This window comes from Fopius arisanus, unplaced genomic scaffold (genome assembly GCF_000806365.1).
Source record: "Fopius arisanus strain USDA-PBARC FA_bdor unplaced genomic scaffold, ASM80636v1 scaffold00048, whole genome shotgun sequence".
Classification (NCBI taxonomy): Eukaryota; Metazoa; Arthropoda; class Insecta; order Hymenoptera; family Braconidae; genus Fopius; species Fopius arisanus.
This window is the reverse complement of record NW_011887787.1, coordinates 267,070-291,561: the sequence shown is the minus strand read 5'-3', so window position 1 is coordinate 291,561 and position 24,492 is coordinate 267,070. Positions and strand designations below refer to the sequence as shown.

Below are 24,492 nucleotides of genomic sequence, written 5' to 3'. Positions count from 1 at the left end.
ATCGACTGCCGGAAATGCGCGGCTTTGATTTATCCTGAAGATGGCAGTAGACATTCTAAAAACGAAATGGGATTCCCTTGTTTTCTTAACTTGATTGATTCAATTATTTGATCCTTATCGCATCCTGAGTGGACTCACGTCCTCCTTTCCTATTCGTTCTTTCATTTTAAATAAATTCTGGATTCAGCTTTTTTTTTTAAATAAATCCCTGGAAATCTATATTAGAAAATATTGTGAACGTTCGAATTTCCAGAGTTGAATGCCAAAATTACTGTCATATTTTCCCGGATAGTCCGAATAATTTGAAATTGAACGTAGAATTAAATGAAATTATTAATAATCTATGGATGGTCTGGCGAGATTCACGCCTCGCAGAAAAATTTTGATTGCTGAAGTTATGAATAGCTTCAGGAATTGAGGATTGATTAATTAAACCAATTAAAAGACAAATCCTCGTGCTATATTTACCGAAGATACTGCCGTTGGTCTGTAAATTTCCCTGATGGCAGCAATATTCGAAATTCTCGGAATAGGGATCACGCAATGTAAATTTGAGATAACGTACAATGTTCCCTCGAGTACATATTCAAAAGCGGAGAGGATGTTCCTGTTCTGGGAAAGACTTGTCGAGTCTCAGGGAGATAGAGGTGTGCCGGGTCTTCCCGTGTAAATCTTGTAATTCTCTTACAGACGACAAAGGATTTTTCATGTGCAAAAGAAACCGAGGCCGCACGTTTATTTCTTCTCAGGCTGGTGTATGTACTGCGGTTAGGCTCATGATTCGGAGAATGCACGAGTAAATTTTACCTTCGGTCCAAAAGTTAAATCGCCTGGGAGATTACACTTGGATGAGTTATGGGGTGCCCTTGGACTTTACGTGTATGAAATATTGCACACCTGTGGTTATTTACTAATTCTCATTAGAAGAGGTTCCAGCAAAATTACCACTCACATCAGCTTCAGGCAAAATTTTTCCAATGATCTTTAAAGCATTTTATTTTCATTCTTATCTCTGCGAATTTTTTACTAAATTATTCACGAATTTTTAAAATAATATCTACAATAATTTTATTAATAATAACAATAATATATGTATAATGAAATAATTTGACAAATATTTTCATTTTTATCTTTGCGAATTTTTTACTAAATTATTCACGAATTCTGAAAATAATATCTACAATAAGTTTATTAATAATAACAATAATATATGTATAATGAAATAATTTGACAAATATTTTCATTTTTATCTTTGCGAATTTTTTACTAAATTATTCACGAATTCTGAAAATAATATCTACAATAATTTTATTAATAATAACAATAATATATGTATAATGAAATAATTTGACAAATATTTTCATTTTTATCTTTGCGAATTTTTTACTAAATTATTCACGAATTCTGAAAATAATATCTACAATAAGTTTATTAATAATAACAATAATATATGTATAATGAAATAATTTGACAAATATTTTCATTTTTATCTTTGCGAATTTTTTACTAAATTATTCACGAATTCTGAAAATAATATCTACAATAATTTTATTAATAATAACAATAATATATGTATAATGAAATAATTTGATAAACATTTTTTATCAAAAATAGACGCAAAACGAAAATGTAGGTAATTGAATAATAATGAAAGCATAAAACGGTGAATTTTTTCACGTCCGACCGATCCACGATTACCCAGAAATTTACAAAAAAAAAAAAAGTGATGAATGATAAGATATCGGGAACTCCTGACACGACTTCCGGGTTTCTATATCTACATATGGCAATCTTCATCTCCAAAGACTAACAATTCGTCGAGGTCACGACATGGGCAGGGAATCTGCCGATCTCGCTCCCGTTCTTCTGGTGATCCAAAATTTTAATTCCCGAAGAGTTCATGGACCGCTCACGAAGGACTTACAGAGAATCGTGATGTTCCGCAAGTGGCGGACCCTTGCAAGAATACTCCACGATCGGTACCATCTTGCTCCTTTTTGTTTGCTCACTGTACCGAGAATCACGTGATAATCCATCTCTTTGTCGGCCACCGCTCAAATTTCTCACGTGACCCAGAGGCCTGCGATAAAAACAAATTTCGGGTTATTTCAATGAGACATTATCTAATTATTTGGAACTCCACGAGGAAAAAGTTATCGTGAGATGAGGACAGTCGTTAATAAATTCTCCAGAATCCAATGGACGAAGGAAAATTGAAAGAAATCCTACAAACATAATTTATTTATCTCTTATCAATTTTTTTTTCTTAACATAATTAATTATCTCCGTTGACATTTTTCAATTGAATGTCCAGATAGATGACAGGGGGGAAGATCGAATATGCAATATTATATATTTATTTATTGTACAGTAGTTTTTACATTTGGTCCATTCCCTTTTCCACGTAAATTAAATAACAATTACGATGCATTGCTTGAGCACCAGGAGGCTTACAATTTTGATAAAATTACTTGTTCATTCGCTACTTAAATCCCTGGTAAGTAGTTTTAATAATACGCAACTATATTGCAATGGAATTTCTTTAATTGGAATTAGACGAAAAAATCGTCATCATGACGTAAAGGCCAAACGTCCCACGAGGGATTCAAATTATTTCGTCGACATTTACGTCAGCCCCTCGTGCTTTAATTCCATTTGGTTGTAGAAGATTTTCTCAGAAATAGATATTTAAAAGCAATATATATAGAATCGATGGTACGATCTTTGTCTCCAGTTAAATATTTGGTGTCTGACACGCGCCCTGACTATCTCAGGATTCAGATAAAAATAAATAGTTGAATCGTCACGAGTGTCTATTCGGCAATGACACCTCAAACCAATTTAGTAGACTGAACTTCAAACTCTATTCCGAGAAATATTGATTGTCCACAATTATCGCAGCGTTCTATTTCTATCAATTTTCATTCCAATGAAAACACGATATGTACATAAGTGTTATGTTTTTCCTGAGGAAAGTGATGTAAAAATAACTGTATGAATTCTTGGAATTTTTATACCGATCGAGAGATTCTGAAACAACTTCATGCATGAGAATTCATCAACGTCAAGGTCTCCCCTTTTTTCTTTTCGAAATACTTTTTCTACCTTTTTTTTATTCCCTCGTTCATTCCAACGTACGAGCACACGAAGGACGTTCCAGTGAACTCGTTAACCCACATCACACATCTCTCATTGATCCCACGATACATGCCTCAGTACATAAATAAACTAATGTTTAAGTGGAAAATGCGGGGAATGTAATTTGTAGTTTTGGGGAATCTGTGAATGGGGCAATTGATCAATGCACCTGTCGGTTTCTCAGTAGAAAATTAAATAACTCTTTGAGAAAAAAAAAATGGAGTATGCCCCAGGGTTGAGTACTATGATTGACGTTTCCTTGGAATGTCATTGCATTCTCATACGTCAAACAAAATTCGAAGAATGTTGGGGTAATGTGTAGACCGATAAACAATAATGGGCTCTCGGAAAAAAGTGCTATCAGTTTGAATTACATTTGTTTCGTGCCACTACTTGAAGCACTTGGGTCAAGTCCAAACAGATTATCTAATCAATTCTGGAAATAGCGAAAACAAATTATGCACTGTGATTACTTTTCCCCACCAGCTGTAACCGAAATTAATGAGTTTTTAGGTTTTTGACAAATTGGGGATTAAGTTGATGGGAAAAAAAATTTTTGCATTCTTTCACCACTTGGTGATCGGTACAATCACCCGAAATGTCATAATCGTGCGATAATTTCCTGCGTCTTCTCTAGATTCTTCAAAAATTCATAAAATCCCTTTTAAAAAAAAGCATGTAACGTTTTTTGTCAGCTTTTTTGGGCGCTATGCATATCAAAATATATCTATATAATATGATATATATATATATATATAGATATAATATATATATATAAATAATATATATAATATATATATAAATTTTTTTATATAATAATATTTAATATTTTTATTTTTATATTATTTTTTATATAAATTTTTACTTTTTTCTTTCTTCTTTTTGAAATTCTATATATGTATATATTATATTGGAAATAACCGTGAATATATATATATATTCCAATGATAACGCGCCATAGCGCGCCATATACGCTAGTATTATAAAAAACACGGGAAAATTATCGCAATTATCATGGAACTTCGGTCATGAAAAAATCATGAAAAAAAAATCTGAAAAAAAACCAGTGATTTCGGCTGAAAAAGGGCGGAACATCTTGAAGACGGAGTTTGAAGAGTTTTTGAGAGAAAACCATTAGCAATTATATCGGCAATGAATATTGCGGAGAGTGACAGTTATACCGTTCAGTTGTCTTCGGTGACTGAATTAAACTGTGTACTGGGTACGATTCTCAGAAGTCTAACCGAGATCGCTTGGAAATAGTAAAGTTCAACTGTCAACAATTCGTGGAATATCGCGAAACTATGAGTTGGGGGCCGATGACTGTGCAATGCAGTCTCTCAATTTTCCCCCTAACCCGTGTTCATTCGTTTTTTTCTTTCTTCTTTCATTTTGCGGGGGAATTTGCACTGTTGTTTTTCAATTCCGCGTTTTTTGCCGGGTCCCCCTTGGCGAATGCTCACGCCATCCAATACGATTCAGACGTCACGCTTGTCATGGTGAGTGACATCAGCCCTTTTTTTTCAGCATCGTTGCTTCGTCGACATTTGAAGGATCGACCAAATATTATTGAGACGTAAAGCTCATTATTTCATCAATATTGCAAACAATTTGCAAAAATTCGCCTTTGTTATATTCGAGGCAGAAACTATTTTTGCAAAATTGCTATATCTAGAAAATGGCGAAAAACAATTATTAATCCCAAAATAAAATAATAAGCAAATTAATAAGGATATAGGTTATTAATAATAATATAAAATAACGATCGACCTGATTTTTTTTTAGGAGATATTCTCCCCAATAATTATTAATTATTATCTATTTTTTTTCAATTTCAATTTTTTAATTTGAATTTTATCTTTTTTTGCGTTGTAGTTTTTTTTATAAAAAAAATGACATATTTATAAAGACCTACCCACGAGTTCAAGTTCTATAAAAAATTGTGAAATGAGAAAATGAGAAATATGATCGATTGCAAAGCTTTTAATTAAAAAACAAAAATAATAATATAGTTTTGATTAATGAAGGTCCCGTGAATAATTCGACGTAAATCACGACAGATTGATTTACAGGCAAAATTATAATGGACAGTGTTAAACAGAGCTATCGTATTAATTCTGACTGACTCGAAGTTTCGCTTTTTGAAGTGCCAGTCGTTGTGAATTATTCAGACAGTGCCAAACTGATTCTTCCCAGATTTACCAGCTGGTCTCCTTCTGTGTGGAATCACCGGCCAAAAACGCAAATCACACTGTACCGTCTTTACCCAGAAATGCCGAAATAGAGTACATTTGTGACACGATGATAAAAATGAAAAATATGTAGGTCGAGATGAAAGTCAGGGGATCACTCAATTTTATCGTACACTCTCTGCATTTCTATTTCGGTGAATGTCTTTAAAGTTCGGTATCGGTGCGGTAAAGGAGTTGAGGCGATTTTTCGTTTTTTTTTTATTTTGAAAATGAGTTTATCGCTGAAATAAATTCTCGGGAAATATTTCACAACTGTTTTATCGCGGGGTATTATGGAGCTGTGTAATGACCAGGTTCTGGGAAGACAATCGACATTGATGCAGGCGTTCCTATCAGCCGTGGGATCAATCGTTATCAAAATTCCTGGGGCGCACAGTCAGTTTCATGTGCTCTGGATTTCCAGGAAATGTGTTGGGTTCAATGTTTAAGGTCGTTACCACCCATTGATTGGGACCGAATCCAAATCTCCCACTGGGAAGGAAAAAATTAATTGTCAGATTTTGTTTTTTGTTAAGATTGGAGTTGAGTGCGGGTCGTAGATAATCGGACTATCGATCTTTGCTCTCGTCTGCTCTGGTGATCTTGGCTTTTCTGGGAGATTGCGTGATTGTCACGTTCCACTTAACTATTTTACGTTCACATATGAATTGAGAATGAAGATCACATGAATGGACTGATTGAGAGAGCGAAAATGTTGAGAGAGAAAGCATTTTGGAAAATCAATTTTTGTAATTGGCATTTTTTTTTTAATTAAACATTTTAACGATTGATAATGCTAGACTCAATTTTAAATATTAATAAAACTCGAATTAAAATGAGTTATCGAAAATGAAAAATTGAAAATTGTTTTGAGTCTTAATTGATTCATTAGATGACATTTAATTCAGGGAAATTTTGAATGAGATAATTGATTTGATAGGATAACAGATTGAATTTATAAAATGCATTGGGAAATTTCAGAAAAATCGTTTGGCCTCTTTAGCTCAGTGGTAGAGCACTGGTCTCGTAAACCAGGGGTCGTGAGTTCAAACCTCACAGGAGGCATTATTTATTTTATAAAACCTCCCCTCGATTTTTTCCCCATGATCAAACAATGGAATTTCTATTCACCGTGAATTTTTTTTTCACTCTCATATCCTTGAAAAAAAAATTTTATCGTTACTTACGGAGATTGTACCGAGAATCGATCTTTCACTCGGGTGTAGAGAGAGGGTTCATGATGCCTTGAGAAAGGGTTTAAACCCAAGAGAGATTCAGATGATCGATGTGCAGAGCGAGCAAACGTTCTTGAAACTCGAGGCGGCGCTGGTAATGACGATCCGGAGAATTTGAAAGAGGGAATTTAAAAAAAAAAACGCAGAGAAAAAAAAAATATGACGAAAGAATCGTGCCAGGAGTCTTGTGCGTATGAATAAGCAGGTGAGCTTCGACGAATGCGATCGAAACCATGAACATGATGAATACCGATTTATTTTCGGAGAAAACTTTTAAAAGTGGAACTTCACCTCTCAAAACTGTCCATCAATGTCCCAAACTTTTTTTCATTATTCCTCTTTAAAATCTGTCGACAAGTATTCCACTCAACTGTAAATACAGAATAAATAGAATAACGATAAATCGTTACAATAAAAAATCAGTGGAAAAAGGTCCTTGGAATTCTTTCTATTGCATGAAAGATAATGGGAATCGGTAAATAAATAAAAATGTGCATTGACCGCCGATTTCTGATAAATATGAATAAAAAAGTGGAATTTCCTCGAAATTCGATTAATTCCCTGTGGATGATGCACATAATACCCCCCATATCTGGTGGTTGAGGTCCATAACTCGAGATGCATACTAAACCGCGGAGTAGAAAATAAAGCAGGGAAAAAGACAATTTCGAGGAACTCGTTGGGTTAGAGTCCCGTGGGCGTTCCAAGCCATTCTGCAGCCTCCAATACACATGGATACAATATATACTGTATTATATACCTGGTCTACCCGACGATGCAACGAGATTTACCTCCTGACAATCTCCGCCCACAGGGGTCTTAGATTATAATGAACTTGCTTCAACGCACTCACATTGATTGGATGCATGAGGGAATCGATTGTACCCTCAGGCCTATCATTCTAACCGATTTCCATCGATTCCTCGAAATCTTTTTTCATTCATTCCACTGATCGATCATGCGCGCTATTTTATTAGTTTTTGTATTATTGCTTGTCAATTAGAAAATTAGCCCCAAATCTGAATTGAAATTCCGGCAATTCAATTGGCTCAGCGAAATCTTGATGGTAATTATTGAGGTGGAGTCATTTTTCGGGGTGATTGGGACCCTCGGCCCTAAACGAGGACCCCGTAGGCGGAATGGACAGGGTCGCAGGGCAATTTACGCATTTGGGCCTTGACCTGTTAACTCGGCATTTTTTTTTAAGCTGGAGTTATTCAATGAAATTCTTCTAATAAAAATGTTCCCTCCCTTTTTTACCGGAATTATTCATTTTTTTTTTGGTTTTTAACACATCTTTTATCAGATTGACCAGAAAAAATTCGTTTTTGCATTTTATCATTGTTTAAATAACTCACAAAATTTCATGAACCCGCGACAATTTTCCTGTTTTTTCTAAAGTTTTCAAAATTTTGAAAGAATTTAGAAAAACGCAGGAAAATCATTGCACGATCATGACATTTTGGAAGTCATTAAAATAAATTATTGAACCAAATTATAAAATCCGAAATTGGTATATTTTTTTCGCGTCAATCGAATTTAGCAGAGAACTTAGAAAACCAAAAACTAAATCTGAATAAAAATTCGAAATTCATTGTTAATGGTTTATATCATGTTAGAACATTGAATTTTAATTGTTCATAAATGTTTAACTGAAGAGTAAAAACTGATTTTGCAATAAATAAACGAATCAAGTGGACGTTAGAGTGGAAAGTTGATTCCCACTGAGCAAATCATCCACATCGTGACTCAATCGGCGATTCAGACTCTAGAGAAGGGACACAGAGAACTCAAGACCAACGATTCCAGGTAACGTCGCTGAATCTTTCGCTCTTGCTATTTATGGAGTATAATTCCCAGAAATACGTGGGCACACGTCTTTTCTAACGTTTTGATGAGAGGGATGGGGCCCTAAATTGCATCTGCAGATGTTTCCAAGCGCCCCGGACACATGTACCGTAAATTAAAAAAACAGGAATTATTGCGGGCCTGGATTTGAGAGCTCAGTGGGGAATGGAATGGCTCAATTAACAATCCTATACATATTTCCACAACTCAATTAATCATTCTTCCGTCCTAAACAATGAGAATTTATTTTACCATTCAGAAGAATTTTTTAATTGAACAGAAAATTTCACCGCAATCTACACGCATTAGGAATTTACACGCAGATATTCGTGAATTTTGAATCTAAAGTTTTATTTTATTTAACGAGTTATTTGAGTTTTGAAAAATATTGTTTGGAGTTCAGAGAGAGCAGTTACCGGTCCATGAAATGTAATTATTTTTCTAAGGGTGTATTTTTTTTTCGAAAGTCGGAGGCAAACTGTCTCAAATTCATTTCCGAAAAGTGGACAGGAAATGGGCCCCATTGGGACCGCCTACAGTTTCTTTGTAAACAATCAGAAGTCCTTCACAGTCTTGTCTCCCATCACTATTGCCTTCCACCTTGGTGACTCAAAACACTAAAAATAAACAAATACACCTCTGCGTTGCAATAAAACGCGTTAACAGCCCCAGGGGCCAATCATTAATTATCTATAAGAAAAAATGGGACAAATCTCGTCAGCCATCGTAAAAAATACTCAGAAAAAAAAAATAAACCGGCTCCCGTGGAATTTCTTCATTGGCGTTTATCACAATTACATTGACATTAGCAATCCTCGATTACGTCGGAATTATGATCATCATCTTCTATTTCTACTGGTCATACTCGGAAAATTCTGGATTTTTATCTAACGGATAAATATAATCACTACGAAGAATTCATTGTTAACATCGATGGTCAAGTCTTGATAACAATCGCCGCTGATAATTCCGTTGATGAAACTTTCCCGGAAATAATCAATACCCGAAGTTTTGCACAATACGCGATAACAGGCATGAAAAAATTCAAGGAAATCATCAAAAGAGGAATCGATATGAAAATCCATTCAAAATATTTCAAAAATTCATGTAGCCTCGGGTAATTTTATATATTTTCCCAAATTTCATGGAATATATGAAAAAACATGTACAATACACTTTACATTATTTACATTATTACAATACTCAGTATGTAAAGTCTCTCAAGTCTTTAAATTTTTATCCCACCCCATACACAGCAATAAGATAATAATAACAATTATTATACAAATTATAGAAGTTTCTCCTTGAGTCATAAACACTCGTAATACATAGAAATATTTGCTATATTTTTTCTCCCATAAATTGTGGCAAATTGGGTTGTAAACTCGTAAATTATAAGTGTAAAGAATTCAGGAGAAGTAATCAAGAAGGAATTATTTCATAAATAATGGAGTTAATAATTACCAGAGTGATTTCATAAATAACAATTAAAGTCTTCCTGGTATTTAGTGCGTGCAACGATGGATTTTCACCGAGTGGCTTCCAAAATAAAGAGGCAAAAACTTTTGATGTCATGAAATTCCCTCGGTTGGCATTGCAATCCGGAAATAATTGATGACAGCATACGTGACCCCTCGAAATTCTGTGAACTGTAGTTTCCAGGTATAAAGTGAGCTACCAGTATGTATTTTGAAGGAAAACAAGGAATTGAATGCGACCAGCTGTGCATGCTGAACGCAAACACTGTAAAATCAGAAGGGGAAAAAAAAAAGTTGAGAGTACGGCAGATGGTACTGAACCAAAAGCTTTTTCTCAGGACATTCCATTCATATTGTACCATCGATTGCTCTTTCCCTCACCCAATTACTCAGCCAATTCCATTATTTCTTTCTGAGTGACCGTTTGAATAATGAGTTCCCGTACTCTTCATGTTTTAATTATGTCACGCGTTTCGCGGATCGTTCGAGAAAATAATACCTCTTTAAAATGCTATTGGCTATCAACCGAGAATTAATCAATTTTATTTTATTCTTCTACAATCCAATTTTTCCAATCCAATAATTGGGTAATCAATTAATTTTTTTTATCGATTCATTAATTTTAGATGGTTCTAAAGTATTTGTACTCGCGATTAATTTTATAATTAAATTGAAATACCAAATTTGGATTATACGATGTTAAATATTGAAACTGTATATTTTTTCGAGGGAATTCGATCGACAGCTTATGAGAAATAATAGAAATAAAAAAAACGGTAATTTCAGCAAAAAGGGGCAGAGAATTCTTAAAAAGTTAAAAAGTGGAAAAGAAATATAAGAATAAATGTTAATCGAGTGATGAATCTGTTAATAATGTTTAATTTGTTAGAGTGAGAAATACAAATTCCCACTCAATCCATTTCTCATTACCTGGGTGATTTATTTAACGGCCTTTCTCTTGTTTAAATCCCCGTTATTTATCGCGCCTTCTATTTACACGTGTAGATGAATCCGAGGTGTAAGAGTGGGTCGCATAAATGTTGGGGATATGTGTGCGGATGAATATTTATGGTGAAATGGAAATTTTTTGTTCACCGAGTGGAGCTGAAGATTCTTGGTTCATCCTTTTGAGAGCAGATGCGAGAAGTGATTTGAATAAAGCCACTTCCCTCAGCCCGGTTTTCAAACTTCTAGGAAATCTTTCAATGGACGTCTCGACAGATGCCTTCGAACCACTCCCGGAACACAATTCAATGTACTTTTCATTTTTTTTTTATCAGAATTTCAATCGTTCCAAAATTCTAAGTAATCCATTACCGGACTTTTTAATTGCATTTCTATATCAATTTCCACAATTTCTTTTTCCAAAATCTTGCCAAATCTCATTAGCTTCCGGAGATTTTGAAATTCGAAATCAGCCTGACGTTTTGACTAAATCCCTTGGAACGTTTAAATAAATATATAAATTATCCTAGAATTATATTTATTCTGTTAGGCTTTAGGCTTTTTAATTATATTTTTATACCACTCGTCAATACTCTTTTCTGCAGAATAAAATTCTGAGAGCGAGATTCGAGGTACTGAATCTGCCGAATTATTTTTCCGCAATGGAAAAAAATTCCTGCGAGCGACGATTGCTCAATTAATCATTCTTCATTCATTGAATTATTCTCTATTGTACGCCCATGATAAATTTCAAGTGAATCTCAAGCCGGTGATTACTCATACCTAGTCCCAGGAAATCGTGTGACAATCAGCGATTGTCTTGTCAAACTCCGCAGTATTGAATTATCCTGTCGCAATTTTTCTACTCCACCTCCAGCAAAAAGATAAAGAATATAGTACATTAAAAAAAAAACTGCCACAACCAGAAAATGTCGCCATAAAACCAATAAAAAATATTTCCATAAAGATTTAATGAATTTTAATTCATGATCCACCGTCGACTCGACTCTTTGGTTTTGATTTTGTTTGTTTATTTATTTTTTTTTCAAATCCCCAGTTGCGAATCTCCGACTTCCGTTTCTCTTCTCTATTTGTTCCGCGCGACGAGCACCTAGAATTTATTCGTTTCAGTCAGTAATAACGTAATAAGATGGCCTGTCGCCGGTACGAAAATTGTTTCGGGGAACGGTAAGAGAGGCTAACGGAAGTGGTGCACACACGAGTATTTTTCAACGAGCAGGTGATCACGCAAATGTATCATATTTATAAAACCTGTGTCCCCCTCTCCCACAAAAATTAATTAAAATTGGGGTTATCCTATATAATAAATATTCTTTATTACACAGGGCCCAGATCTCATCATTATTCGATTATTCCATAAAATGACAGTACTAAATTGAAATTGCATTAACTCATCGATAAAATATAATAAACAATTTTAATAAAAACTATAATGATAATGATAATAACAATAATATAACAATACAAATGAAAAACAAATTAAGTCCATCCATAAAACTCTTTGATGTTGAGATATAAATTGAAATATTTCTACCGAAAAAAGTTATCAGTTAATTTCTCAGAAAAAAGTCTGATAAAAATTGGCTTTCCACTTTTACTATTCAAATATATTCAAGCCAGAAAATTCTAATAAATAATTAAATATTCAGAAAAGATATTTATCTCTTTCGAAGAGAATGCAGAACCCGCATATTTGTCCTATTCATCAGTCCCAAAATGATAATCAAATCTAAATCCATTGGATTTGAAGAACCAGAAACAAAAGTATTCTCAGAATTGAAGAATTCACTGAATGATTCATCATCTCAACCGAAGATCCTTATCTCTTGGAGTGAATCGGCCTTCCCAATTATCATTTCATCCATTTATTTATTTGTTATCACAAAAATTATAATTTCCAATCGATAATTTGAATTCGGTTGAAATTCCTTTAATTTCTTTAGCTCTCGCACGCGAAAATCCGTCGACGAATCGATTCCGCAATTTCATTAAAATGAATCACAATTTAACGAGTCATACTTGTGTCATAGGCAGACTGTTTGGCGCTTTCATATGTGATGATTACTCGATAACTATCGCTCATACACGACAGCTGTTGTGCCAGCGATATTTCGTAAAGCGATAAAAATGTGCCTATGACGATGGTTAAATGCCTACCGAGAATTCCTGGCTTTTTTGACGAGTTGCCATGTATGGGGAACAAAGAGTCATACGAGGAAACGACTTTGTAGGTTATTTGCATTAAATTAATCAATTCCAGGATACGATCAATGGCCCGACCGGGGAGTGACAATTGTTTGCCGAGAATTTTACGTGACGGCAATCACTAAATTCCTTTTTATTTAACACAAGAATTTCGTACTCACACAAGTCTCAAGGATTCCTGATCCAACAATTACACTTTCCTCATTCAATATTAATCGCTCAATAAATCATCATCAACGTAATTATCCTTTTGCGAATTATTAAAGTACTATAGAGGAATTTTCAAAAAAATCTTTTCAATAGATTAAAATACAGACTAAAAAAAGGTATGATCTGGTCGTCTTCTAATTATCCACTAATTCAATCCGATACAAGTTTCTATCTGATTCCTATTAGCGCTTACCATTTTCGTTTAATTAACAATTTATTATTTTAGTTTTTAATTCATTCTATTTCAAGAACATTCGTTACAGCCCATATACATATTATCATAATTTCGTTATCTCGTTATGATAGGGCGATAACAAATCGATAGCAAATGGAATTTCTCGTATTTCCAATGAATCAACTGTTGAGTCGCTGATGTATAGAATTTTTTTTATCAACTAGAACAGTTAAACTAGAGTTGAATGGGTGACCGAAATGAGTGAAATAGGGGATGTCAGAATTTCTTGATGATTTGAAATTCCCGCCAGACATGGCACTGTCCTCTACCGAGATGTGATAGTATTAAAAGACCCATGGGGTATTCTACGAAGCTGTCAGTGGTTTTGGGACGCGGTGGGTATTCGATAAGACTTATCTTCACAGTCAGTTGAATTTTAGTTGAGTAAACCCCTCGAAATTCCCAACAGACTGTTAAAATTCCTGGGATTCGAGTCATCACAGTGGAATCCTCTGAACCCGTGATTCTCTGGAATTTCCAGTTCGTGATTTCGGTGTCAATTACTTCGAGCATGTGCCAGTGAAATCTGGATTATCCCGAGGATTAATGTAAGCAGATAAAAATGGATACGAATGCCTGAGACGATACGAATGCCTTCGAGGGACTCAACTCAAAAGGTAAACACCTCTAAATCCAGAATCAATTAATCCAGAGAAACTGAGTCAAGGCACTCTCAATGTCACTATTTATGCCTCGAGCTGAATAATAATCCGAGAGGAAAATTCAATTGGCCTCGGGCATTTCAGCTCTTGTTGTCAATGCGAGATGTGAGGGCTGTATGTGCGTTTGTTGATTGATGATTGGTGAGGCGGAACGAACAGCTGACTGCTACTATGAATTACTACAGACGTACGACCTGGGGGGCAATGAAACGCCAGAGGGAGGGATGAACTATTTTTTTTTCTTCGCGTGTTATTGTTGTATTTTACTGCACTTCAAACAACAATAGTAGTTTGCAATGCAAGTGAAAGCGAGGCGTTTTTAAAATACTCGAAGAACAACATTTTTGAGGAAATCGAAATATATCGAAAAGTGCTCGACAGATCGATACGAAATTCTGCCCGGATGGGCTCATAAATAATTCTCATATTCATTATTCCATGTGCCTATTCTGCCTATTCCCCAAAATTTTCAATTTTCAACTTGAACTTTAATCCTTTTTATGAAATTTTAATTTTCATTAGTCTCAAGTACAAAATTTATTTTTTCGAATTGAATTATTCCATTTTATCATCTCTCCTGAGAACCCAGAGGTAGACACAATAAACACAAATGAGAGATGGGTTGACTCATCCCGTTTCACCTTTGTCATCAAAATAATTTCATGAATGAATTAAAAGTACGACTGCTCATTCAACTGCTTCGACACTTCATAAGTAAAAAAATTACACTGAGAGAAAAAATCACTTCTTTCAAGTGAATTCCCCTGTCTCTAATAAATATACAGAAATATTTGCGTTTGAAACGTCCGGATTCCCTCGTAATTAACTTGAAATGGAAACTGAATCTTTTCAAAAACTGCAAGTAAATGAGAAAATAATTGGAAATAATTGGAAATAATTGGAAATAATTGGAAATAATTGGACGTGTGAAAGAGGAAATTCATTCCGTGAAAGTGCATTAATCGAATTTTTTTCCCATCTGACAATTGATGAGATATTATTAGAGATGAAATGATGGATGTGAGAGAGAGACTCTCACGTGGGCGGTTTCACTGACAATGTTCTAAGAAGTAATCGAAAATTACATATCCACGGTAATTACACGGTTATTCGACGTAACTACACGTTTTCGTACTCCGCAACTCGAGATCTCATCGTACCATAATGTTTCTTTTTTTATTTTATTCACGGTATTCTCCTTTTCCCTCTCCATCGATCCAATTTCACGTAATTGAATGGATGACGGAGCACACGGGGTCGTTATTCCGCTCTCGTTATTTATTTATCCACCTCCTGTTGAATTTTTGGTTTATACATTATTCAGATGTCTCAATATTGGCTGGAAAATATTTTTATGCGCATCTCGATGGGGCTGACAAGAGTATAAATAAACGGGAGTAAAAATAATTCGCGAGTGTGAAACACGTGGGCTGTGGGAAACTATTTTTGAAAATTTGAATAGGTGACGCGTAGAAATCAATTTTTCCCCCAATTTTTTTCAATTATTTATTGTACTATGGCATTTTCGGGAGATATTTCATGTGGTGATGATTATTTTATAGAATGAGAGGAGTATTTGATTATTTATTAATTATTGCGCTGAGAGAAAATGATTTCGTAGGTCTTAAGAAGTTATTGCGGAGACCTTTTGGGTTTTCACGTTTTTTTAAGAATTTCTGAGACACGGTTGATATAATTAACTTTAAAAAAATATGCCATCTTCAACTTTTATTATTGTTCAATGTCTCAGGAGGAATTCCCCCGCGGTTTCAGTAAACTTTTCCAAAAATTCATAAAAATTGACTAAAAATCTAGAAAAATAGACCCCCAACTGTGAAAATTTGTGAGTCACCTTGAAATACGAAAACGATATATTTATTGAGAAAAGCGCAAAGATGGATAATTTCGGGTAAAAATGTGAACTCTTCCATCTGAACTCGAGATATTCATGAGAAACTTATTTTCCAATTGAATAACGTCTTTCGCTGACTCCAGAAAAGGAAGTCCATGGCGGATTAAATTCAGTGCCTTCTGGAATTTCACCACATGTTCTCAGGGCATTCGTTAATGATGCCCGATAGGAGTATAAAAATAGCAAGTTGTTATAATGGAATAGAAATAAAATAGTTGAGTTCATGAAGAAAGTAACGAGTCCCTACATAGAGGCCATAAATTAATGGCTCGACGATATCGAACTGCAGGAGATGCAGACATGGGAGACACCCACGTCTGATTCTACACCATAGACTTATGTATGTGTATATGCATATAGGGACAAAGGTCGATGAACTCGTGGCACTATAAATATTCTGCTTGCTACTTCTCCAGTAAAGACGAGAAAAGAAGCTCATCCTGTTGACTATTCGATGAGACCCATCAAGAGTCATCTAGTCTTGGACCCATTCAGTCGAATCAGTGGATCCATGCCACCACAAAAAAGCATAAAAAACCAGAAAACACTTACATAAAAAGCATCTGTAATCTCCGATCTCGATTGCAATCCGAAAATAATCCATCAAAGCCATCAAGCATTCTTCATTTCTCTCCTCTTCCAGCGAGATAAAAAAACAACGATATACCACTGGTACAATTGCACCTCTCAGTAAAAAATCATTCGTCACGTGATTTTTTTTTAATCTGGTGATGAAAAAAAAATTGAGTGACACGAGATCTGAATATCAAAGAATCAAATGGAGGGAGAAAAAATGCTGAGAAACATGATAGGACATCACTGTCGATTACTCAGGACGGTTTGGCCACTGACAGTCCACTCAGATGTCCAATCGACTTTCGCTGGAAATTTCAATGGCTTTTTGAATATCGAGATGGTGAACAAAAATGGAGAAAATAAGGAGAAAAGATGGATCGGGTTTCGATCGGGAGATGCGGGGATGGGGATCATATTTCTGGAAGTAAAAGCAAGTCTGGGATGAGATGTGGCGCATTTATACACTGCAGGGGGAATAAAGCAAAATCTCCATTCGGTGAAGATTACGGGGGCATGAAAACCTTCCTGGAATCATCAGCGTTTTGCCAACTCCCCAAAATCTTTCAGTATTTAAAACCGAGAGATCTCATCGCTAGACACAAATAAAAAGGTCTGAGGAAGGGATTGCCGAATTAATTTCGTCCTTTTCCTTTTCTTTTTTATTTCTTCGTTTAATTTTTTAATTTTTTCCTCCAGTCGTTCATTTCGTTTGATTATCAATTCCGTCCATTTCTCTACTTTCAATTATATTTTGAGAGATTGTTAATTGAATTATTATCGATTGAAAGAAGGGAATTGAATTATTCAAGGGAGTCGAATAATTCTTTTTAACAGATGAGTCTCGGAAGATTAAATCCGTAAATTTGGTGGTTTAAAAATCCCCAAAAACCAGTGTTAACCACCGGGAGGGATATTTTGTCGGGTCGAGGAAGCTGAAGTTGGTAAAAAATTCGGTAGCCGATGTAAACGTTTGGGTTATCGTTTTCTAGCCGTGAGGTATTCGCTCCGAAATCGAGATAGCGGAGACAGACCGAAAATAAATGGAGAAAAATAAGTGCCACGGGTGAAAGAGGCTGGACTGGATACGGCAGACATTCTTTTTCGAAAAAATGAGTGGAAGAGAGATGGATGCAGCTGTAAAGAAAGTACAGGCAAAATGGACCAACCGGGTAAAACGGACGCCAGAGGGAAATGGACGGCAAAACTCATACATTCTCTTCTTCTCGAATTCACTTATATATTCATTTATATATCTCCATTTTTCACTTCATTATAAGAATTCGGTTAATGTTCATCGTGAATATTAATTATGTCCGACACTTTTTCATTTACAATTCTGATTTGTTCAATTTTTCTAGCAACTTATCGATTTATCGATGGAAATGATGAAACAAAATATAACGTTTTTGCGTTTTGTCATTATTTAATGGCTCACGAACCTTTCTCCTAGTTTCGCGATTCTTTTTAAAAGTGAATAAAAAAACGCAGGAAAATGTTCGCACCACGTTGAGATTTCCACTTCGACTTCGAGTCATTAAATAATTACAAAATGTACAAGTATTTTTATTTTTCCTCGTCAATCCCATCGATAATTTACCAGAAAAATAGAACAAACCAGAAAAGATCGAGAGGATTGCATTAAATTTTATGTGAGTGATGAAAAAAGGGGAGAGACGGATTATTCGTTGGCAATTATCATCAAACAATAATTGATTTCAAATTAATTTCCGATGTCCGATGATGTCATGATTTTAGAAATGATTTCGTGTGATTTTACCAATCAGCTATTTGGAGGGAGTTTTTGTGTTGATTTTGGTGTCTGGTCCATTTTACCTGATTTACCTTCAGGAGAGGGACAGAAGAGTGGAGATGTCTTGGAGGTAGCCCTCATGGAGTTGTACACCAACAATCCCCGAAGCCACGCCTATGCAGCCGCCAACAATCCAACGAAGAGCCGTCGTGGCGGTGTTCCTGGAAGCCAAATGCACTCGTGCAACAGTCACGGCCTTTTCTCCTCCATACTCTATTATTTCATGTGAGAATGTGTTATTCACCCTTACAGAGACAATACGTGGATCTACGTAGGGATCGATCGATTCGACGTACACCACATTCCCAGAATCCAAACCGCCCACCCCGTATTCACACAAATATTCTGCAATAATTATTCTTCGCGATATCTCCAGGGGAATTACTTAAAATTTTATCCTATTCTTATTACAAATGCCGTATAACAAAATTAATTATCGGAATTCAATGAATTTTTACTCCATTTGGAGAATCTGTGAAATTATTATTTAATTATTCAATTGTAGATTTTACGTATCTACATAAATATTCTATGAGAATTATTATTAAAAGTATACGAATTATTTGGAATTTTATGCAACTTTTATGCAGATATGGTATTGCGAAATTAAATTTAAGTGATGAAATGATGATTTTACGGATTTTTTAAACGGAATCAAATGCAGATTTTATGGAATTCTTCTGTAATTTTAACAGAGTATTTTTCTTCATGTTTGAACGTTGGCTTTACCCCTATCCTCTGCTTCCATGAAATTCAAAAGGTACAGAATAAGAACTACACTTTCCCCCTGTTTGATTATGGACAGGAATACGCGATAGTACCTTCGGGGAAATTGAAAAGTTTTTATAGCACGAGTTTCATTGCTCGAGGAACAGTCGAGGGACGTTCGAGGAATGGATTATTATTCTGCAAATAGTTTTTTATCGATGGAAAATTAGAAATACCTCGACGATGAAGGGAGCTGTTCTCTCTTGAATAAAGGGACCTTAAATATTTCCTCATTACATCCGCATGGAACTCTTTGGTACTCTCCCTTTGAAGTGCATTCTCTGAAACCTGAATCTCATAGAAATGCAAATAAAAAAAATTCCCGTGAAATATATAGATTTCGTCCCAACTCGCCCCATGTAAACACAATATTTCTTCTGACCCATTTGAAGTTTACTTTTTACGGGACTGAATTTACTCAGGACCTAAGGATTACCCTTTGACTGTTGGTACACATCCCAAGAAGATAATACTCCACATGGTACCGCAAGTTTGCCAAAGGATTACCTTCACGGACAAACGGTACCCAACAAATTTCAAGAAACCTCGATGTTTGGCAAAAATACATTTTATTCTCACTGTTAAATTTTTTAATGATGCGTGGAGTCATTTCACGGGTTACTTTTATCTCCTGGATTTTCCCCGGGTAATGCCCAGTAACCAGTAATGCACTACCTACTGTTACATTCCAGGAAGACATTACGATAAGGTCTCAGTCTGAATTACAGTTACATCTTAGGACTTGCTCCCAACGAATTAGAAGGTGTTAGATAGTTTATGACCGTGAATCACTGCCTCACAGACAAATATGAGGTCTGTCGGTTTTTTGGGTTAAATATTTTAGTGGAAATGTGGCCTTTTGACGTAACTTCTGAGGGACTAAGTTGGATATTTTCGTGGGCATCCAATACAGGCAGACCCTCATCAAGTAATTGAGATACCTCGAGTCACGAATCCACCAGAATTCTCATTTTATTTATGACAACGGCACACGCAATCCGCCCATTTGCGTAGTCCCAGATTCATCAATCGACCGTTTGTAATTGTCGTTATTGCAAAAATATGAAAATTACTGAAAACTCAAAGAAAAAAACCTGTCGCTTTAAAACCATCAATTATCGTCCAATAATAATGATAATAATCATTATTTTTCAGTGAATGCTCGTTTGAAAATTCAATAAAATTGTCAACTTTTCCTCTCACTTCCATTGAAGGCTCATAAATTCCTTTGAGTTTTTTCGAACTAGCAGTTTCTACACGGATTTTCCCTTCAATCCACTTCAATGTCACTCTCCTCGGAATTACCGTCATATTTTCCATGAAATTTGAAAAAAAATATCACAGTCCACAGGCAATTCTGAGATTCATGAGAACGATTTGAGTTTCTTGAAAAATCTCCAATTCCCCTGTCAAATGACTTCTCACAAGTGATTCTACTCAGGCTAAAATCTTTCTCCCGATATCAGAAAAAAGATCACTATTTTCCACCTTATTCCCATCTTGAAAGCGCACAATAAAGATAAATTTCCAGAGTGTGATTCGCCTTGGAGGCTAGCACACCTGGAATTCAACAGCCCCAGCATTCCATTGTCTCTGGGTTTCTCATAAGTTTACTTCCCACCATGAATGCGTTCCCTTTACTTATGTTTTTCTTACCTCAATGTCTGATTCTTGATAGTGAAAACGTATGAGTAAGTCGAGCACACGTCAACTCCATTTAAGAAGTTATTGTCGATATTTTATCATTTTTCGAATTCTAAAAAAAAATAATTCTGAGAAATAGTCGATGAAATTGACATAAAAAATTGAGAAAAATAAACGCTTGATTATGAAAATTCGTGAGTCATCAAATAATTATGAAACTTAAAAACAGTATTTTTTCACGGTAATCTAATCTCTGGTTTCCCAGAAATTTACAAAAATCATGAACAATAAGAATTTTTTTGTTAAAATTATCGGTTTTTTAAGTTTTTTCACAAATTATTAGTCGAATTGCATTCCGTCGTGAATTTCATGACTCCCCTGTGTGACCCATTCCCCTGTGTGTTTTCTAGCTTTTCTGAATTTTTATTTTATTTTAGAAATTTTAATTTTAGAAAAAACGCCGAAAAATTATTGCACGATGATAACATTTTGAGATTCATTAAAAAATCAGCAATTCCATCCAATCAACAATTAGCCAATTAAATAGAAAAAACCGGTCCTCAAGTGCCACAGCGAGAAGAAAACTTAAAAAAAAAGAAAGTCTCGCTCCATTCCACAAAATACTCCCATAAATTCCGATAATCTGCACTACATCCATAAATAAATTGATCATCTCTGGCAAAAGTACCTTTCCTCTGTGTGCAGCAGAAAAAAGGAAGGAAAAAGGGGGATCCCACAGTAATGGGAGAAAGGTGGAGATTCAGACGAGCAGATGGTATACGCTAGTAACCAAATGTCCACTCCAAATGGCCTCATGGTTAACGTGTAACGTATTTTCGCTTTTGAGAAACACTTTTTCCTTTTATTCCCCCAGAAACTCAATTATCCAGCGACCGAAGAGGGGAATATTAAATGCAGAAAAAATTAAACGCGTGACCCGTCTGGAAAGTAAAAGGCCTCTCTGTTCTCGGTATGTTTTATCGATTTTTCATTTAGACACTCGCGTCAATTAACATATTTCTCATAACTTCCTGGTGATTCCTAGAATGTTGACAATTAAGGAGGCCTATGCCATTGGGACTATCTCACGAAGCAATCGGACACGGAAGCAACTACCGGTCGACCTTGAGAAAACTCCGAAAATATGGGTCACTGGCAGTCTCATTCACATTTTCCTTTTTTCTTCAATGCCATTTCGACATCAGTCTTTTCAAGAATTCTCTGAATTTTTTTAATGTTCACTGCGAATGCTTCCCAGAATTTGTTAATTCATTCCTTTTCTATGGAAAATTCTTAATGAGTTGAGTTATCATTATAGTTTTTCTTGGAAGCAAATGTCATTATTTTTCTATAAGTCTTTTTAGTCTCTTTGCTGATTAATTGGAAATAACTTGAGTTGTTGATTGACTGATTGATTTTAGAATCGGGGAAGTTGGTAATCTTTGAAAATTGCTATTTCAATTGTTGCAATTGTGACGGCACTCGTCAGTCGACTAATGTTAATGCGAAACAAGATGTACCAACTTGTTTCAGCTCCAATCAACTTCATGTTTACCTCCGCCTCCACCCTGTCAGAAGCTGGATTCTTACGTTTACTGATCACGAAGTTGATCTATACTTAGAATCGAACGAGAATACGTGGGTTAGTTACGAGCAGAACGAGAGCTCCAACTCTCTTTCGTTGATTTTATATTTCCTTTTTTTTTTTACAATTCCTCCTCTTCCTCCCACCCTCCTAGTTCCATGTTTTTTTTTACCCAGACCAGACCACTATTCTACGCCAATCGAGAAATTCCAAGAGACGTCGTTTCTCTCAAACGTTCAACTTTCGTTCCTCTGGAAATTACCGGTGACTCTTTCTTCTGTGAAAAGAGAGTGGAAAATTGAACACCTAAATTTGGAAACTTGTCTTTAATTGCATCGAGTTGTGGGTGGATTTTTCCATCTACATCTGTCAACCGAAATTTATTGCATTTTGTTATTATTTTATTACTCATAAAGTTTTATGAGCGTATGGTAATTTTCCTCGGGTTTTTCCTGGGGTTTTAAGAATTTTTGAGATCTTAGAAAATTCGTAGGACTATTAGTGCACGTTCATCTCATTTTGGGAGCCATTATAATTCAAATTCAGTCAAATAATTATAAAATTCGAAAACGATAAATTTTCACGCGTCAATTCCATCAACAATTTGTCAGAAAATGATAGTGATGGAAAAACCCGAAGATAGTGCGGAATAATAACTGTTTTTTATCGTCTTATTTTAAACAATAAACGATGAAGATTGAAATGGAATTGAGATTTTTATTAAACGAACTTTCTATTTTGCATTCAGTTCTGCTCGTTATGCACAATTTCATAAACATTAAGACGTAAATCCAAACCGACCAGAAGTTCGTCTTTGTCCGTAAAAACAATCGTGGTATTATTACAGACGAATAATTATTGGAGCGCAGATTGGAAATCGTAAACCTCGCGAAGTTGTTCTTTTTTTTAATAAAAAAATCGAATGTATCTCGTGTATCGTAGGACTTAGACCCGTGCTAATGTTGTAAACAGCTTCTGACGTTTTATTATGACATTTCCATATAAAAATGGTAAAGTCTAGAAAATTTCACCGCAATTGCTCAGTAAATAATGAACTCGATATTCTCGGAATTATTTGCATGTATAATTTTCGTATAATTCATCAATTTTTCACGATAAAATTAATCGCCAGTACAATTTCTACAATTAGATATATCTCATTGCCATTTTTATTCAGTCATCATTTCATATTCAGATTCATTTTATCGTTGTATAAAATTGAATTTGAATTTAAATCAAGTTATGTAGATAGGAATTATTTTTTTTGTCAGAATCCATTGAAAAGTTTGTTTTAATGGATCCTAGATTTTTTTTTTAGATAAAATAAAATAAAAATTGAGTAGTAAATGAATAAAGTGAAATTTAACGCCTAGGAACTGTTCAGTTCTTGTGGTTAATTATGTGAGAGAAGATTAGAATTTTCTCTTGAAATTACCGTTGGTTTTGTGGTTACTGAAACTGTTTATCGGAAAAACATGAAATTTACTCAATAACATTCATTTAACACGGCCATTGCTTTGTATAATTTTCGGTCGGAAATTAGTTCTCTTCAAACAAATTATTTCCACGGAAGTTATGAGGTCTGGCGGAAACTTCCTTCATCTCCAACATTACAGTAACAATTTTCTGGAAATTAAATACCAGTCTGAATTTTCTCCAAAATATGGGGAAGTGGAAATGACGTTTCAACTTAATTCTGGAATTATTTCCGGAGATATGAATTAACAAAAAATTAATGGGTCGATTGATATTTATTTTCAAGAATTTCCTAAATTGATTCAGATTTCCCAGAACCCGAGAAACTCTGAATTCCCAAAATTCCCTTATCTCCCCAAACTTTCTATCACTCGAAATACAACATAAGGCCTATCTCCACCCCTGACATCCGCCGGAAATCCGGATTACTTTCCCTTCCCCTCCAAAGAAAATACTCCACATAATCTCCACTCTCAAAACACTTCCCCTCCAATTATTTATGAAAAATCAATA

General features: G+C 35.0%; 1 protein-coding gene and 1 non-coding gene across 2 annotated transcripts in view; both read left to right on the top strand.

Moving 5' to 3' along the window:
- Positions 1 to 6,362: 6,362 nt before the first annotated feature.
- TRNAT-CGU (transfer RNA threonine (anticodon CGU)) lies at positions 6,363 to 6,434 on the top strand. Its single transcript has one exon. It is a non-coding gene; the product is annotated as a tRNA-Thr (tRNA).
- A 7,416-nt stretch (positions 6,435 to 13,850) lies between these two features.
- The window catches only part of LOC105267540 (uncharacterized), a 22,387-nt gene continuing 11,745 nt past the window's right edge, over positions 13,851 to 24,492 (top strand). The window contains exon 1 of the mRNA XM_011306468.1: positions 13,851 to 14,163. The gene's annotated coding sequence lies outside the window, so the exon portion shown is untranslated. The remainder of the gene's footprint in view (positions 14,164 to 24,492) is intronic.